The sequence below is a fragment of the Mastomys coucha genome, unplaced genomic scaffold, assembly GCF_008632895.1.
Source record: "Mastomys coucha isolate ucsf_1 unplaced genomic scaffold, UCSF_Mcou_1 pScaffold16, whole genome shotgun sequence".
Lineage (NCBI taxonomy): Eukaryota > Metazoa > Chordata > Mammalia > Rodentia > Muridae > Mastomys > Mastomys coucha.
Genome location: NW_022196898.1, coordinates 96,352,220 through 96,369,622, shown reverse-complemented (window position 1 = coordinate 96,369,622; position 17,403 = coordinate 96,352,220). Strand labels below are relative to the sequence as shown.

Below are 17,403 nucleotides of genomic sequence, written 5' to 3'. Positions count from 1 at the left end.
CCTGGCTATCCTGGAACTCGCTCTGTAGACTAGGTTGGCCTCGAACTCAGAAATCTGTCTGTCTCTGCCTCCCAAATGCTGGGATTAAAGGCGTGAGCCACCACTGCCCAGATGGATTTTTTTTTTTAATAGATCTTTTTCAAAGTTAGTGAGCAAAACTGATGAATCTTCCATTTAATTTTTATCTTGAAAAACAGCATCTGTGGCTCCTTTGAAAGGATGAACTACAGAACTCAGTTGTCATGTTTCTCAAACTTCTGCAGAGCAAATGACTTCAAATTACCAAATGCAGACCGAATTAAATTGTAGAAGTTAAGTAAGAAGTGAACATAAAGGACTCAGCCAGGTGTAGATTCATTGGCTCGTTAGGAAGCATAAGGAGATGAAACTTTCCTTTGTAAAATACACATTCCATTGAGAGCTACAAACACAAACCATACCGGAGAACAGGTTCCTCTCCTCCCATTTTTCTTGTGTGAACTAAGAAATTGGTCTAATCACTCATTCAACTTACCGACTTTTATCTGTTATTTTTGTTTGTGACATTAATGGAAATAAGATGAAAAAATTAGAAAATAGGTACTATCATTAATGAAAATGTATTTTTATTAATGTCAATATTAAAACCCTTGCCTGATGAAAAGAAAGAAGTATTTCTTTTGAGACAGGGTCTTGATAAATTAAACATTAAATGTGTGTGTGTAAATGAGACAGACAGACAGACAGACAGACAGTGTAGGAATCAGCACAACCACGGCTGCTGACTCTCACGTTCTTCCCTGGTTGATCCTTGCCTCCCAATTCTCAGCACTCTCTAGACCAGGCTAGCCCTCCAGTTTCTCGTCTCCATTTCCCATCTCACTGTGGAAGCATGGAGACTCCCGCCTGGCTCTGCGGTGCCTAGAGTGATAAGAATCTGAGGAACCTGAAGTCAGAATGCACTTGGTCAGTAAGCATGGGGACTCCCGCCTGGCTCTGCAGTGCCTAGAGTGATAAGAATCTGAGGAACCTGAAGTCAGAATGCACTTGGTCAGTAAGCATGGGGACTCCCGCCTGGCTCTGCCGTGTCTAGAGTGATAAGAATCTGAGGAACCTGAAGTCAGAATGCACTTCGTCAGTAAGTATTTTGCACTTGGAGCTGTCTCCCCAGTCCAGTTATTTGCAGCTATCTAGGCTGGTCTTGAACTGACTCTGTAGACCAGGCTGGTCTTGAACACCCCTGTCTCCATGTCCTGAATCCTGGGATTGGATGAGGGAGCCATCATTCTCAGTCGATTTAGTTTAGACTAGGCCAACATAATCATAGATGCCAATATCAGTTTCCAAACAGGAAAGAATCTGTAATGATTTCCCTTTAATGGAATCTACCCATCAATTAACAGGATAATTGTTCTAATAAAGTTTTAATAGTGAAGTTGCTGGGAAATTCTTTAACAAAATGGCTGGCAGGTATCATGTGCTTCGAAACAAAAGTAAGGAAAGTGCCAGTTATTAAAAGTCGATGGAACTTTCTGAAGAGAACAGTAAGTAGTCCAACAGTAATTTCTTATTTTAGAAATTACATATTATCCCATATTTCAACATGTTATAAAAGGTATTTTGTGGGTCAGCAATGTATGATTTGGCTTAGTGAAGGAGAGGCCACATTAAATGTGAGATCCTTGGCTTAATATCCAGGATCACCAAATTATACATATATTATATATGTATGTGTGTGTATATATATATATTTGTATATATATGTATTTGTATATATATATATATATATATATGTATTTGGTGATCCAAATTTTATTTTTATATGTATATATATATATGTGTGTGTGTGTGTGTGCACATGTGTGTGTATGTGTATGGGTCTGATGTAAGTGTGTTCAGGGGTGTGTGTGTGTGCGCATGCGTACAGGTGTGTAGGTGTGGGTATGAGGGTGTGTGTGTGTGTGTGGGTGTGTGGGTATTGGTGTCTGTGTATGTGCACACACATATATGATTTATGGATATATGATTTAAAAATGAGCATATTTCATATAAATAGCTCTCATGTTGTGTAGAAATTCACGATCAAATTTTCCAGCTTATAACCTGATGCAGTAACATTGCATGAGAATCTATCTTAACCTGCAATCATACTAGAAATCTGTATTGGGAAACAGATTTTACTATAAAGTAAATTAAGAGTAACATCAGCTGGGCAGTGGTGGCGCACGCCTTTAATCCCAGCATTCAGGAAGCAGAGGCAGGTGGATCTCTGAGTTCAAGGCCATCCTGGTTTATAGAGTGAGTTTCAGGACAGCCAGGGCCACATGGAGAAGCTCACTCTCAAAAACAGAAAGCAAACAATCAAACACAGACACACAGACACACAGACCCTCCCCCAACAGACACACATACACACCCACAGAAGACACACACACAGACACACACAGACACCCCAAAACCCAAACAAACAAACAAAGAAACAGAGTAACATCAGTGGTGTCAACAGGAAATATGCCTAATTGGGGTATTGAAAATGATTCTTAACTCAGGTTCTGTAGACTGTCTAGATTCTAAGTAAATATTCTCCTTTGAAAAATAGAATCTTAGCCTGTGTGGGGCTATGCGCAATTCCATGTGGTTTTAAGCAAAAGTCTAGCTTGTTTGCCTTAAACCATTTGTGTCTAGCTGTCTCTGCCGTGAGTCTTACTCATTGGTTGAGCGATGGCTACTAAACTCTGCAGTTAGTAATAGTCCTCAGAAGGTTGCTGGCTTCTGTTTGTTGGTGGGAAGTGTCTGATTTCTTTCATGTGTCCTTCCTTGGTGAAACATAATTACAGGGTATGGCACGGTGCAACAGTAATGAAAAATAGCATTTGCTTCTGATAAACACAGAGGGAAAGCAAACAAGTCAGAGAAGAAAACAGAGTAAGGGAAGACAGCAAAGGGGTGGGGGTGGAGTGGGGGAGCAGCCTGCCTGCAGAGGAGAAAACGGAGGCCTGAGGACTTCAGCCAGCCAGTAAGCAGCAAGCCTCACAGTAGGAATTGTGAGGAACGAGGAACTAATGTGCCAGTGTCACGTGAACCCTCTGAACACAGGAAAGCACGCTTGCTGCTATTTAGTACATTTCTGCATGTCTTAGACAGGGACCTGCGAGTCACATGCTTGCTCAGAATATAAACGAGTGTCTACTGAAGCATATAGATAAGAGGCTCGTTGGTTCCCGGGAGAAAAAGGAAATGCATGAAGGGAAAGTGGGTCAAAAGTAAAGTCCTTGTGTGCTTATGTGTACATATATATTCATATGTATGTGTGTATCTGTGTGTGTACTTATGCAGATGTGTGTGTGTGTGTATGTGTGTGTGTGCAAGCTCACATGTGGGTAGAGGCCAGGGGTCAAGGTCAGTGCTCTGAACTGATCTCCACATTGCTGTTTGAGACAGTGGTTCCGCGAATATGGAGCTTGCCAACACGGCTAGGATGTGTGGCTAGCAGAGCTAACTTAGGATCCTCCTGCCTCTGCTTCTCCAGCCTGGGACTGCACACACATACTGTTATGCTAGCAATTCCATGAATTCTGTGAGATCCACACAGGCTCTCAAGCTTGCATTGCAAGCCTCTTACCTTCTCCCTAGTTCCCATACAGTCCTGGTGCTCTGACTTCCCACTTTGCACAGGATAGAGACATGGGTCAAGACACACTTCTGTTTCCTTTAATCTCATGAGATCCTTGCAGAAACTGGGTGACTCATGGAAAGAGATACTTTGGTAGGTCTGCAAGAGGCAATAGGATTCATGGAGTATGCTGTAAGTAGGTGCCTGCACATTTGCTGTGAGGTTAAGAATATACCATGTTCTCAGTACCCTTGCCTCAAGCCCCAGAAGCTAGAAATACATAACCTCTTAATTGTCCCTGCCCCAAACTAGGACCCGACACAGGGCAGGTCAGTGCTCCACCCTTGAGCTACATTCCCAGCACCCGAATCTCAGTTTTAAGTAGACAAATAACAGATTAAAAAGCAAAGGACTATGTGATCTTCTATCTATCTATGGGGCAAACAAGGTGCATGTGTTGGCTAGCCTTGCTATGCTCCAGCAGTCTGTAACATCTGAGGGCTGCTGATAATATATAAGCATAGTCTAAGGAACTCTTGTGGCGGAGAACAAATTAAACCAATACAGCAGAAATGTGCAGCTAGCAATGTTAAATATGGCCATGACAATGATTCTCAAGGACCCAGCACTCCCAATCATCAAAGACAGGAACAGGGAGACTCAGTACAGGTTTCTTGACACTATGAACTAGAATTCTGTTGTGTTCCCAGAGAATTTCATGAAAAAGCTAGAATAAAAAAGCAAGAATGGAAACAAAGTCAGCATGTAAAGTGACAGCACAATGTCTACTTCTCTGGAAATTTCCATTAATTAATCTGCTCTTTAAGATGACATTAATACAAACTGTAGTTGTTTGGCAAGCCATCACAACAAACAAAAAAACAAAAAACAAAAAACAGAAAACAAAAAACCCCCAAAAATGTTAAAAAAAAAATGCATTTCTGGTTCTTGGCTGTAAGTTTCTGACCTTGACAAATCAGTAAGTCACAGTGAGCCAAGATGGCAGTATGACGTGTTTTAGCATAATGTATAATGTGTCCAAAATGTCTTGCCTTTAAACAAATCCTGAGTGCTGAGGTTAGAAACAGAGACTGTGGAAAGTCCCGGTGACTACAGTATCTGAGGGTCTCCTGTGCCATGATGGTCAGGTTCAAGGGGAAAGGCTGCTCTTTGCAAAGTGGCATGGCCGCCAGTATTTCAACTTTGCTGAGCTTGGTACAAATGCCAATAAGTACACACGTGTGCATGCACACACATGTACATATACGCATATAAACAATAAAATCATTTATAACAAAAACTAGAAACCCCTCCAACAAATTGCCCTTACTTGTGATATTTCTAAAAAGTGTTCTTTACTAAAAAGAACATAGGCATCCAAATAGAACATTTTTATTAAGTTAATTTCTGGAAATCACTCAAAGTTTGATTGCAATCACCAATATGTGAAATTTACAAATAGCTTACAAAAATATTTCAGTGGGCTGAGTAAAAACAAGCTATTTAAGTAAATTTATTCCATTTGTTAATAAGTAACAATGGTATGTATGCTTATATGGTAATAAATATATTCTTGGAAGACTTCTGGGTCATTTTACTTCTAATTGGCTATGTCAGCTAAAGTGCTGTCACATACGGATGGGCTGTATAACCTTGATGCTGACCCGAAGGGTAACATATATAAGTCCACACTGGCAGCATCCTGACTCCCATGTATCCCATCAGCAGCAAAGGTGCTTTGGAAGCCATGGTTCTCAAGGGCTTCTCAGAACAGGTGATGTGCTTCCAAATGACCTCAGCGGTTGGTGCACATCATTCTATTCTGAGTGGTAGATAATCCTACGACTTCCTACATCATGTAGAGTTTATAGAGTCAAGTCTACAAAATGTGCGCTGGCTGAAGATGTGGCTGGCGGAGCACTCAGAAGACTCCAGGTTCCATCTCCGGATATGGGCAAAAGGCCAGGGGGGGCAGTGAAGGAATTCCAGAGGGGGAATTTCTTTCCTACTCTCTCTTCATAATTTAAAAACGTATGCTTTAAAAATAAAGACTTCTTTAAAGACTGTTGTCACAGCTAGATGTCACAGTCCCACTCTGCTACTCAAGGGCTTTTTACAATTGTATCAACTTAACTGCCTTCGGAGTCCTTCTCAGCCTGTGAGCATAGCAGATAACATGTGGGAACTGTCAGGTGTTAACAGGAGGGCTTTCTGTAAGGGAGAGACGGGGGCTTGCGAGTTTACCAAATACCACAATGGTGCATTGCAATCTATGTGTAAAATTAAGACCTCTCTGAGTATGTATTGAGAGGCCTGTGGGCCCAAAGAGAAATGACAACAAAATGAACTCACCCCGAAACCAGGATAACAGAGAGAAGACTGCCCTACAAAAGTAAACAAACAAATAAAAACACCATAAATAAATAAAAAACAGCCGGGCAGACTCTCCCACAGCAGGGACCAAGCTCGGAAAAGAACGAATTCACCTGCCACAGGAGAGGCTTCAACAAAAGCTGACTTCCTTGCATGCTTAAAACTAAAATCGAGTAGAAGCTGTTTTAAATTTTTGTAACTTTGCCAAATTTGTGGAATTATTGTTTGCATTATGTGTGAAGGTTAAAAAAACACACACACACACACACCACATCTTCAGAGGAAAAATAACAAGATTTAGTTGAGAAAAATTGTGTGAATAATCTACGAAGACATAGTGGAGAATGAGACTTTCTGAACGGCACTCGTATTGAGCACCGTCTGGGACTGCTTGTGTCCGACGGCTTTGTGTGTTGTTCGCTCTGCTGGCTGGTACCTGTTTTCACTGCTTCTCCAGGCCTCTCTGTTTATACAGACAACTTATTTCTCTGGGGAGGGGCTATATTTGCCTCTCCTCAGTAGCACCTACAGCAGCACAAGGGGAAAAATCAGTTTTCTGTGACGGCTCAATAATTGCCTTTATTATCCTTACATGTTGAAAATTATGTCAGCCTACAATTTCAGCAAAAATGCAAAATTGAAAATGAATATAGAAAATAGTGTGTACGTTTCTCTGACATGAAATCACCGTGTGCTGCCAAATGGAGCACAAATGGCCCTCTAACAGGGGTCCTGTGACAACAGTGGGTGATCAAAGACCTCCTCTGCGGCAGCCACACCAAGCTACACTGGTGATGTCAAGGACAGGCCATCTGAACCCTAGGCTGTATTTTCTCAACAATATTGTGTTAGAACACAAATATATAGATATAGATATATACATATACATGGTCAAATATATATTTTACAGAATGTAAATAATTCATCCAAATAAATTATTTAAATGATTTAAAAATTCCTTTGTCAAACAGATTAATGGAACCTTGTTATTCAAAAGATAAATCATTTTATATGAAGTGGCAAAGTCTTCAAGGGCTAATAAAGGTTTTATGAGAGATAAACTTTTAATGAATTAATACTTTTGCATGCACTTATTTTCATATACACAAATACACACATATATGCTTATATTGATATTTGTATTAACATTTTCTGACTGATTGTTTTTTAAAGGAAACAGTGTTCTCATTACTTAAAGCAAACCCTTCTTATAGATTTAAGGCTTAGAAGCTGATGTATTACAATTTACCAAGTGAACCTTTAAATAGTGCTGCAAAAGTTATTTGTGTAAGAGATAAAAGAAACTGTTTTTTTTTTCCTGTTTGTAATTTATATGAGTCTAGCAGTCATTACTCATGAACAGTTTTATGCATGTCACTGTGTAGGTTTAAAGTGTATCGGGCCTGCAGGACTTTCTTCTGCATGGGTCTAAATCAGAACAATATTTTACTCTAGAAAATCATGAACTAGTATTTTCACAATAAGACCCCAAGACCCTGGGAACAATTTTAAGGACTTTTATGAAGTTCAGTGCACATTCTTCAGCTCAATTTTGGCACAGTTTCAATTTGAGACTCGACTGAAATTCATTTGGTTTATTTTATAATTAAAAACAAGGAAATCATAGTAACAAAAAATATAATGTATGGAAGTCTTGTTTATTATAGAAGCATCCATAAAGGAAGAAACATGTTCCAACTTTTCTCATTACCCCAACGGGAATTGCATCTTTAATCACACAAAGCACAGCAGCCTTCTCATTTTGTTTAAAGGGTTTCGGTACTTACAAAACCCAGATCAGGTTAGTATAAATCTAGAGCAAATTAGCGTCCCCACCCTCCATCAGCTCTATGCAAGGCTTTTATGTGTATCATAAATTTCATGGTATATTAAGACTTGCATTTGTTTCAGTTTTGTAGACGTTAATAATCTATAGAGTACTTAAACATTTCATTCATTAACTGGAAAATTTAAGAAAAGATAAACTTGGTTCCATTTTAAGGGATAGTATTTTATAACTGATTTTTGAAATTTCATACTTGAGTACATATTTACTCAAGTAGTTAAAGATAGTTTCCTAAACATTTAATTCAATATCTACTTTTGACATTAAATAATTTTTTTCTGTATATAAGCATATGTTATCCTTACAATCTTGAATCTGTACTGCATAAAATATCTTGGTATGCATACCCACATATACATGTATTTATATGTAAATATACTTTAAAATCATTTTACAGTAGGTAGGGTATTGGAGAGAAAGTATGCATTGAATAATGGCATGAAAATGTCAAAATTCATTATTTCAGGTACTTCACAGATTCTTTATTTGACTACATATAGATTTATTTATTGTATGCCTACACTCAGAGAAACACACGGAAGCATCCCAGGGAGTGATGTTTTCCTTGGGATTCATATTATTCACAAACACGACTGGATCTTGGGTCCCTTGTCCATTTATATTTCATAGCTGGTGAGTGTAGTCATAGTCTCTCTGATTTTATTTTTAAAAATGTTTTCTTTCTCATTATTATCTACTGCATTTATCTTTGAGACTTGTCAGTTCACATACAATAATAACCCAGTATCATAATGAATTATTGTGTTTCAATTACCATTAGATAACAAACAGGAAATTGGTTTTGTTTTTTTGCACTTTGTACTATATTGTCTGAACAATTTAAAATACATGGTTTGCATTGGAGCCATTAATTCAAGTAGGAAGGACACAATAGCAATTAAGTTGGTGCCATAATTACATCCCCATAGTGAAGGTGGGGACTCTTGGCACACTAATCGTCCGTTTTAGTTCTGTTGTGATCTGTGATTTTGGTAGGAAGGACAATTGAATTAGAGGGTAGATAATTTAGAGAGAGAGACACACAAAAGCATCCCAAGAGTATTTCTTCAGGCAACAGTGCAACAGCATCTTTATAATGCACAGTGGTTGGGTGCGTTATAATAGTGTTTTATTTTTTAATCTAAAGCAAAAAATATTTGGTGATTTTTAAAAAATACTTAAAAAACACCCACACAATAAAATATTGTCGTTACCACACCACTTCAGCACTCTTTTGAGATACAAATGATATTTTAATACGATTCTAAATTTGAGTGTTAGTTTCAGAGAGACATTAATTCTAATCTACTATCCTTTGATATATCACAATGGCAAGCGCCGACGACGTCACTGCACAGTCTCGGGCCTTCGTGGTGAGCTGAGGAGAGTTACAGTGGGGTGGAAATTCAATGGAACGAGTTAACATTTTGTGGGAAGATGGGGACCTTTTGATACCTTATCAGTAGACTGTATGATATTATGAAGAATCCATACAGCACTTGACTTTGCAGATCATTGTTCTGTTTCTCACATGCTCAGATTTCTCTTTACCAAAATATAAAAAAATAAATAAGTGTTTTCAAAAAACGATAAGTAGTGCTAGGATTGTAGCTCAACTGGAAGAGTGCTTGCTTATTACTCAGTGATCCCCGCATATGACGGCCATGATATACAATGTAACTCTTGCTTGCCGGAGCTAGAGGAGGCCATGACTATACAATGTAACTCCTGCTCGCAGGAGCTAGAGGCAGAAGGATCGGAAGTCTGGGGCTATCCTCAGCTACAAGCTGGAAAGAAAGATCAGTAAAAGCTAATGGAAATAATCAGAGGATCAAAAAAGCCAGAGTAAAAAGTATCATGTTTCATAATTTAAACCACAAAGTGTTTTCAAACAGGAAATACATCTTATTTATTTATTTAAAAATATTAAGGGTATCTAAACAACTGTATTTCATGTTGGACAGCTATGAGAACTCAGTTTTAATCTGAACAGACCAGAAAATGGTAGAATGATACCTCTGACATCCCATAACTTACAAGAGGCATCTATGTGGTGTTTTTATTCTGACACTTAGAGTCTTTAGCAAGTTTGCTCATACTGTGGTGGACAGCAATATGAAGAGACAAAGTCATATTCGCTAAGCCATGGAAAATCCCATTGCGAGGATTCTGTGAGGCTGTTGTTCAGCACAGAGCTGCTGCCACAGTTAACATCTGTTTGCTTCTGTTCTGCACCCAAGTGATAGATGCATGGTGATTTAGGAGGAATGGAAAGTGTAGAGACTGGTATGTTGGTTTAGCTTCAAGGATTTTAAAGAAACTCAGAAATCTCATGTTCATAGTTGACGCGGTAAGGTTTACATGTGTTAAACAGAATGGGAGAGTGTCCATCTCTAACCATACACATTAACAAGGAAAGATGCTTGAGGGTATGTATTATGAACAGAATCATGACTATAAGTTAGGACAGAGAGCTTTGCAAAAACAGTGCAATTATCAGTCTTGGTTTGACAGAAACATTGATAGAGGAAGATCTATAAGACCCAACTAGAGAAACTCCTCACGGTGCAGAGATTAACAAGAGTTATGGGAACAATCTATGGAAGAGAAAGACTTTGACTTATTCGAAACTCAGTAGAACAATGATTCCAAGGGATATAATTTTTAATTTTCTTGCTTTCAAGTATCATAATTGTAATGGTGTAAAAATTGTATAATCCTTTAGAGATAGTTATGCATATTTAAACACTTGATGTATATAGAAGAACTCATACAGCCACTTATATGGGTGGATATTTTAAAAAACTAATAATTATAAAATGATGGTCTTAAAAATGCATATGATTATATCTCCTAAATAATATCATTAAGCATAGCATACCGTAATCATATTTATATTCTGCTTTTTACTACTCTGACTGTCCAGGCTGTTTCACACCCTCTTAGGGAATGTTTGGCCTTCTTGGACAAACTTTTCTGAGCCCAGAGAGCTGAGAGAATAATTAAAAACGTATTGGCTTTGCCAAATGCTTTCATATGTTTCTGGTCTCATGGAAAATGAGTTTTGATTTCATTTTAGCTCCATGCATAGCAAGGCAGGAAAAAAAAAAAAGCTAGCAGCTTTCAAGCAGCTCTACTTAAATCTGTGACTCTCACTGCTTTGAGCTGCTCTAGACGGTTCTGGTGGAGAGTGTTCTAGAGCAGGAAGTCCACCTTCTCCCCTAACCGTTAACTAGCATGATCAAGAAAAAGGACCAAGCTCAAATTTAGGATATAATCTAACTAGTTTTGCTCCTAGTTTTGAAATAGAAAGTGGAGTAGTTTTCCATACTTTTTGTTTGTTTGTTTTATTCCCTTTTGAGCAAAGATCTTACTATATAGCTCTGGCTGTCCTGGGAATTACTATGTAGACTATGCTGGCCTTGAACTCACAGAGATCTGCCTGCCTCTCTGCCTTGCAAGCACTGGTATTAAAGGTGTCACCACTATGCCTGGTTTATTCCATACCTTTTTCAACTTCTGAGGTAAAGATGTGTTCTTTTGTCCCCGGCTTCTCCCTCGAAGCCCTGTGCGGCCCCTTTTAGACTTAGTTTATTTAGATCCACGTTTGCTCCAATAGGACAATGAAGAAGCTGGATTTACTGGCTTATACCAATCGCAATATTTTGCCACTATGACCATCTTCATATTTCTTCAAATCCATTAGCTTGTTACCAAAACTGTTACTATTTAGACTTCTATTTTGACAAGTACCTGATCGCTTCCCTGTAAGCAAAGATACACGGATGGCAAATAGCTTTGAAAGTTAACCTGATTTCGGTATCAGAAATACACGAGCCTATTGAATAGAATAATCTCTAGTTTCTTGAGGTTGTTTAAATTAAAAACATGCGTTTCTACAGTTGGGAAAACATGTATGGTAAGACATTTGAAGCCCATCAATCTCTCCCACCACATGAGCTAATGAGTTCCTTCTGTTTGCTTTGAATGAAATCACCATGAGTGGTTAGATGTTGATTTAACATAAAACAAATGGAAATGGGTGTTTCTTTGTCCTTTGTAGAATCTATTAAAAACAAAAACAATTAATGAGTACAGTGGGGCAGTCAATGATTTCGCCATTACTTAAATAATAATATAAATTGAGTAGTTGGCCCGTTGGGTTTGAAGGAGTAACAGACTTCAGTTTTCCTGGTGCTGCTCACATCTGTAGACACTAAGCCCTCACTCACAGTTTTCTATGACCACAACACCTGTATTGCTATAGGTTGTGTTTTGGATAGTCCTGAAGTATCAGGTACATTATGTTTTCTGGATGCGAACAGGCTCTGTGGAGTGTATCACACAACTGGCTGTTCCCGAACAGGCTCTGTGGAGTGTACCACACAACTGACTGTTCCCGAACAGGCTCTGTGGAGTGTACCACACAACTGACTGATCCCTTTTCCATGTCAGGGCGCTGGCTAACAGTTTCATCTTGAACATTTCAAGTGAATTGATTGTTCTTGCCAATTCTTTCTTATGATATATAAGGAAGAAAGATTAAAATTCCTAAATATTTAAGACAGCTTAAAGAATATACATTGTTAGGTGTGTGTGTGTGTGTGTGTGTTAACATTCTCAGGGTGAAAACATTCTGAACCTTTGAGCTGTAGAAAACACACACCCTATTGAATCAAGACTGGAAATTCTTATGGGTCATTTTATATTCCCTAGAGTGTTAACTCACTTTTGGCAAGTGTTCCTGTTTTTAAGTGTGTGTGTGTGTGTGTGTGTGTGTGTGTGTGTGTGTGTGAGATGTTGTCTCCTTAGAAACATAGTGGAGAGTGACTCACTTTATGTCTTGGGCATCAAAGAATATCAGACCTATGAAATGTAGACAGTGGTTTCTTTGAGAGATTCTTTCTTAGAGAATTAAATAAACGAGCCAACATATGGCCAGCTTAATTCAGGCAAAAATGTCTATTGATTACTCACTAAGCTCACTAAATAAAAACTTCAGGCTAAGTTTTGCTTCCACAAAGAAAATAGGATTAGACGGGTCTGTGCGCTCACTGGGGCTTCCTGTGAATCAGGCCAGATGAATGAAAACCTTCAAAGCTAAACAAAAGAACTGGCTAAATTTTTTTGGCAAATGCAAATTATTAGTAGTTTGACATACTGTGTTTTACACTCACAAATAAAACATTTTTTTAAAAGAGGAGAATGTGATATTAACGATCTTTGATGTCTGAGAAGCATGTGTCTGCCTTCTTTTCAGCTACTTTAAGCAGGCTGACTTAACTTTCCTAGGTGGACCAGCGCTTGTAGAGCTTTTGACCAGTGGAAAATCGAAGCACACTATAATGTTTTGCAGGAGCTCTGTAAAGGTGTGTGTTTTCCAGGCTATTTTAATTCTGCATGGATGGTATTTGAATGGATGTATCTAAGAAATTCCAAGTGAAGAGTGTCTATCCTTTAACGCACAAGTACTCTGGGGACTCCCCACCCCCATTTTATCAACACCCTTCATCCAGTAGAAGAAAGGGGGGTCACGGGAGAATCTTTTCCTAATCTGAGAATGGTAATGTGTCAGTGATTTGGATATATGTGCATTTAACTTCGGGTTTTCTCCAGTCAAGAATGCATTTGACCAGTATTTGAATGATTTTAGTGCTGCAAATATTTGGCTTTGTGACAAAATGCAAATGCTAATTGATATTCCGAATCTGGGAGTCTTCCGAGCCATCTCCTGTTGACATTTTAATAACACTGTTTGGAATGATTTCCGAAGTGTGCTGACTGCAGCTTACCCGCAGTAACAAAAAGTACAGATTGTTTCTGAAAGCAAACAAGCTCAAGTTTCCCCACTTCTCTCGAGGTCTCAAACCTGGGAGAATTAGCATCTCGAAGGCAAATGGCTGCATTCATTAGCTCACCCGGTAGTTTAGGAACGCATTGAGAAACTTACTGCTTTCTGCTCAGAAATCTTATAATTTAAAAAAAAAAATACAGATTTTATTTATTTATTTACCTCCAGGGCAGTAGACGTTTACCTAGTTTTTAAACATTTATTTATTTATTTTCTCCTGGCACAATACTGTTGTGGTCTGGTCCTTTCAGCTTGTTTCTGTCGTCTGCTGACACTGTCAGCAGTGAGGGGCAATATTTCGAGAGGACCAGGCAAGTTTCAATATAAGGAAACGAGGGAAACAGACCTAAGAGGACTGTGAATGTTCTAGCAAGCCAAGCCTTTGCAGTCTCCTTTCCTTCCGTTGCATATCCTGGTGAGTTTAATCAAAAACAAACAGAACGCTCTTGTGAAATATAGTCAATAAAGTCAAAGTTTAGCTAGCTCTATGTAACTACAAAGAAAAAGTCATCGCAATTAAAAAAAAATGTAACTTTCGTTAACGAGCGCGCCGGAAATCTCAGGTATCAAAGACGCCTTAGCCCTGGAGCGTCCCCTGCGCGCCGCCGCCGGACGGAGGCAGCCGTGGCGAACAGACCTCCTTTCTCCTGCGAGCAGTCACACAAAAGGAGGGCTGCGGAAACTAAAAGTTTCGGGGCCTCCGACTCGGGGCACGCGGAGCAGAGAAAACCTGGAGAAGGGGTGGGTAAACCACGCATCCAGAGCGCCCGGGCGCAGTCCTAGCTAGGAGGGAGCCCCCGGGCCTGGAGGGGAAGAGGGACATAGGAGCGGGGTCTCAAGCTGCAGGCCCCAAGCCCGGCCCCGGGTGGCCGGATCGCGATCTCTCCCGGATGCCCTGCCCCGGGATCCCGAAATAAAAGCGACGTGTGGAAAGTGCGTGTGTGCGCCCGGGCTGCAGAGCGTGCAGCGGGCGCGCCGTGAGTGGAGTTCGGGGGAGGGGAGGGGGGCGGGGTGCGGAGGGTGAAGGCTGGATGTGGAACCCCGGGACCTGGCTGGGGGTGTTTGGGGAAGGTACGCCAGTCGATTGCTAGGGGGAGGAGAGGGGAGGGGCGCGAGCCTGCGCGGGCGCCTCTGGGGCGCGTTCCGCGGCCGTGCGCGCGTCCCCCGCCGCCACCGCCACCAGCACCTCCCGGAAAGCCCTGCGGCCGCCCCACCGGGCCGAGCCCGGGCCCGCCAGTCTTGGGGCGGCTGCTAGGCCGTCGCCACCGCCACCCGAAAGGCTAGATCGATTGTAAGTGTCCCCTTCGCTCCTCCTCCTCCTGCTCCTTCCCTGCGCTCGGGCGCCCCGCTGCCGCAGCTGCTCCAATGGAGTGGAAAATGGCCATTGGGCGCAATGAGTTCTAGATTATCTGCTCCGCGTTTTGTACTCAGCTGCCTGTCTTCTTTGGAGTTTGCACAAGCCCCTTGGCTGGCAAACGAGGGAGGGAGAGACGGATGCTGCGCCGCGGTCCGCGCTCATATGTTTATATGATTAGCAGTCCTGGGCTGAGCGGGCTGGGGGTGGGGACTGCCGAGGAGGAGGAGAAGAAGGAGGAGGAGGAGGAGGAGAAGGCGGGAGGTGACTCCAGTTCAGCCCTAGCTGAGTCCGTGTCAGGACTTCGGGCTCCCCGCCTCTCGCTCCCTGCTCTCCTTGCTCTCCTCTAGCTCTCACTCTCTCCCGGCTCACACACTCTGCACACACACACACACACACATATACACACACTCACACACACACACACGCGCGCGCACCCGCACGCAGAGGTGCCCGAGCGCCATCGGGAGCTTACCGGAGGATTCTTGGCGATTGTTGAGGGGACCAGCCTCCCTCCGCGGCTGTGCAGCGGCGCGGCTCTTCCTCGCTCCTCCCGTCGCTCTCCCCGAGCCCGAGTTCCTCACCTCCTGCATCCGCGGAGCGCCCCCTCTCCCGCTCCCCCCGGGCCGGGAGACCCGACGTGTGAGGAAGGGCCGGCGGCAGAGTCGTGCCCCAGGCCGCAGGGGCGGCGCGTGCGCCGGATGCAGGTCCTGCCGGCGCTGCCCGCGCGCACCGGGCTCCTCCGGACCGACTGACGGACTTGGCCTCGCTCCCCGGCGGCCGTGCTCCCGCGGCGGCTAGGGGACTCGGGAGTCGGCGCACCTCCGCCAGCCTCGCTCTCTCCTCCCCGCATCTTTTGGTTTTTGAATTTTGATTTTTTTTCTCCCCCTTCGGCTCCGGAGGGAGCGTGCCGCGGTAGGCGCGCGCGCGTGTGGGCAAAGCCCCCCGGTGTCGCGGAGCGGCGTGTGGGAAACTGCGGGAAGATGTTGACTTAGCCCCCCGGCAGCCGCCCGGGCCGCTGGGCTGCTTGGCTGGACTCGGCGGCCGACGGCGGTGGAGACTCGAGCCGGAGGACACGCCGAAGAGCCGCGCGGCGCCGTGTCCGGCCCGCCAGCCGCCGCCTCCCCGCGCGCGCTCAGCCAGCAGGAGCACCCCGCGCCGGTCGCCTCGGCCCTTCTCTCGCGCCCGTGTCCCCGCGCGGCTCCCCGCGCCAGATTGGCCCTCCCCCGGGGCGCGCTCGCACACCGAGGTAAGCGCCAACAATGTGCCTCCGTGCTGGCTTCGGAGACCTGTTTGCTGGGCGCCTCTCGATGGGGCTGACGGTTCGGAGGTTGGCCGTGTCGCGGGGACAGACCCGCGCTGGCCACTCGTGCGCAGCCCTTCCCGCCGACATCGATCCGCAGAACTCTGTGCGGTGCAGCCCGCTAGCCGGGCCGCGTGCGGCTATTGTCACGCTCTCGGGAATCAGGCTGGCTGCTGGGGACCGAGAAGGCGGGGGCTCAGGTTTGCGAGCCAGCTCCAGACTAACCTTGCTTTTTTAGGGGGGAGGGGGATTTCTTAAAAAATCTTAACAGGGACCGGAAGGTGCCCTTGGTTAGTCACGCAGCGGAGCTGGGGAGGGGACTGTCCAGTGCGCACTCGGGGTTGTCCCGCTCCAGGTGTTGGGCCCCCCGGCTCGGTGGGGACTAGTCCGTGGGTTGTCGCTGGGAGCGAATCCCTGGGAAGGGGGCGGTGGGGAGGGCTTGGAGGAGTTGTTGCGGGCCGTGGTTTCTTGTTGGTCAGGTGGTGCCGAGAGGCGAGGATGAGAGCCAAACACGGCCAGATGTGGCCGCGCCGGTTCAGAGGCTGGGAGCGATCAGGGGCATTGGGGCTGCCGGGGCCAAGGGAGCGGGACACAGAGCCGGAGGGTGGCGGGGCCCTGGGACTCGGCGGGCCAGAGCCAGGGCAGAGAAGCTCCCGGACCCGCAGTGAGAGGGCAGCAGCGGGCCGTGCTGGGCCTGCAGCAGAAGTTAAGGGGCGTGGGCTCCGGGCTGCCTTTGGGGTGGGGATCCTGCTGGGTCTGCTGAGAGCCTCAGGTTGAAAACAGCGGGGAGAAGGAGTCGTGGGAGGAGCGGGAGGCGAGGGGAACCCTTGGGGTCGCGGGCGTGGGCTCCTGGATCCGAGACTCTCCGCCACACGGACGGGGGAGACCCACAGCAAGGAGTCCCTAGTATGCAGGACTCCTCCTGCACTTGGGACCGGCAAAGTTTTTTCTCTTCGTTGAACTGCAGGGTTTGGGTTAGAAGAAAGCGCTGGAGGCCTTAGCGCGTGCTGGACTGTGTGCGAGCAGAGGCCGAGGCTCGTGCGTCTTCCTGGGTGTTTTGGAGCCCTCGGTCCAGCCTGTCCTC

At 44.0% G+C, this 17,403-nt stretch overlaps 1 protein-coding gene across 42 annotated transcripts in view; it reads left to right on the top strand.

Annotated features, from left to right (window-relative positions):
* Positions 1-17,403, top strand: part of Adgrl2 (adhesion G protein-coupled receptor L2) — a 636,717-nt gene that overhangs the window by 447,417 nt on the left and 171,897 nt on the right. For 33 of the 42 annotated variants that reach the window (XM_031375801.1, XM_031375800.1, XM_031375805.1 and 30 more), the window contains exon 1: positions 15,762-16,265. The exons of 2 other annotated variants lie outside the window; for them this stretch is intronic. The gene's annotated coding sequence lies outside the window, so the exon portion shown is untranslated. Of the gene's footprint in view, positions 1-14,266; positions 14,404-14,802; positions 14,954-15,761; positions 16,266-17,403 lie in introns of those variants that run through there. 7 more of the 42 variants (XM_031375813.1, XM_031375824.1, XM_031375821.1 and 4 more) reach the window with 4 other exon arrangements.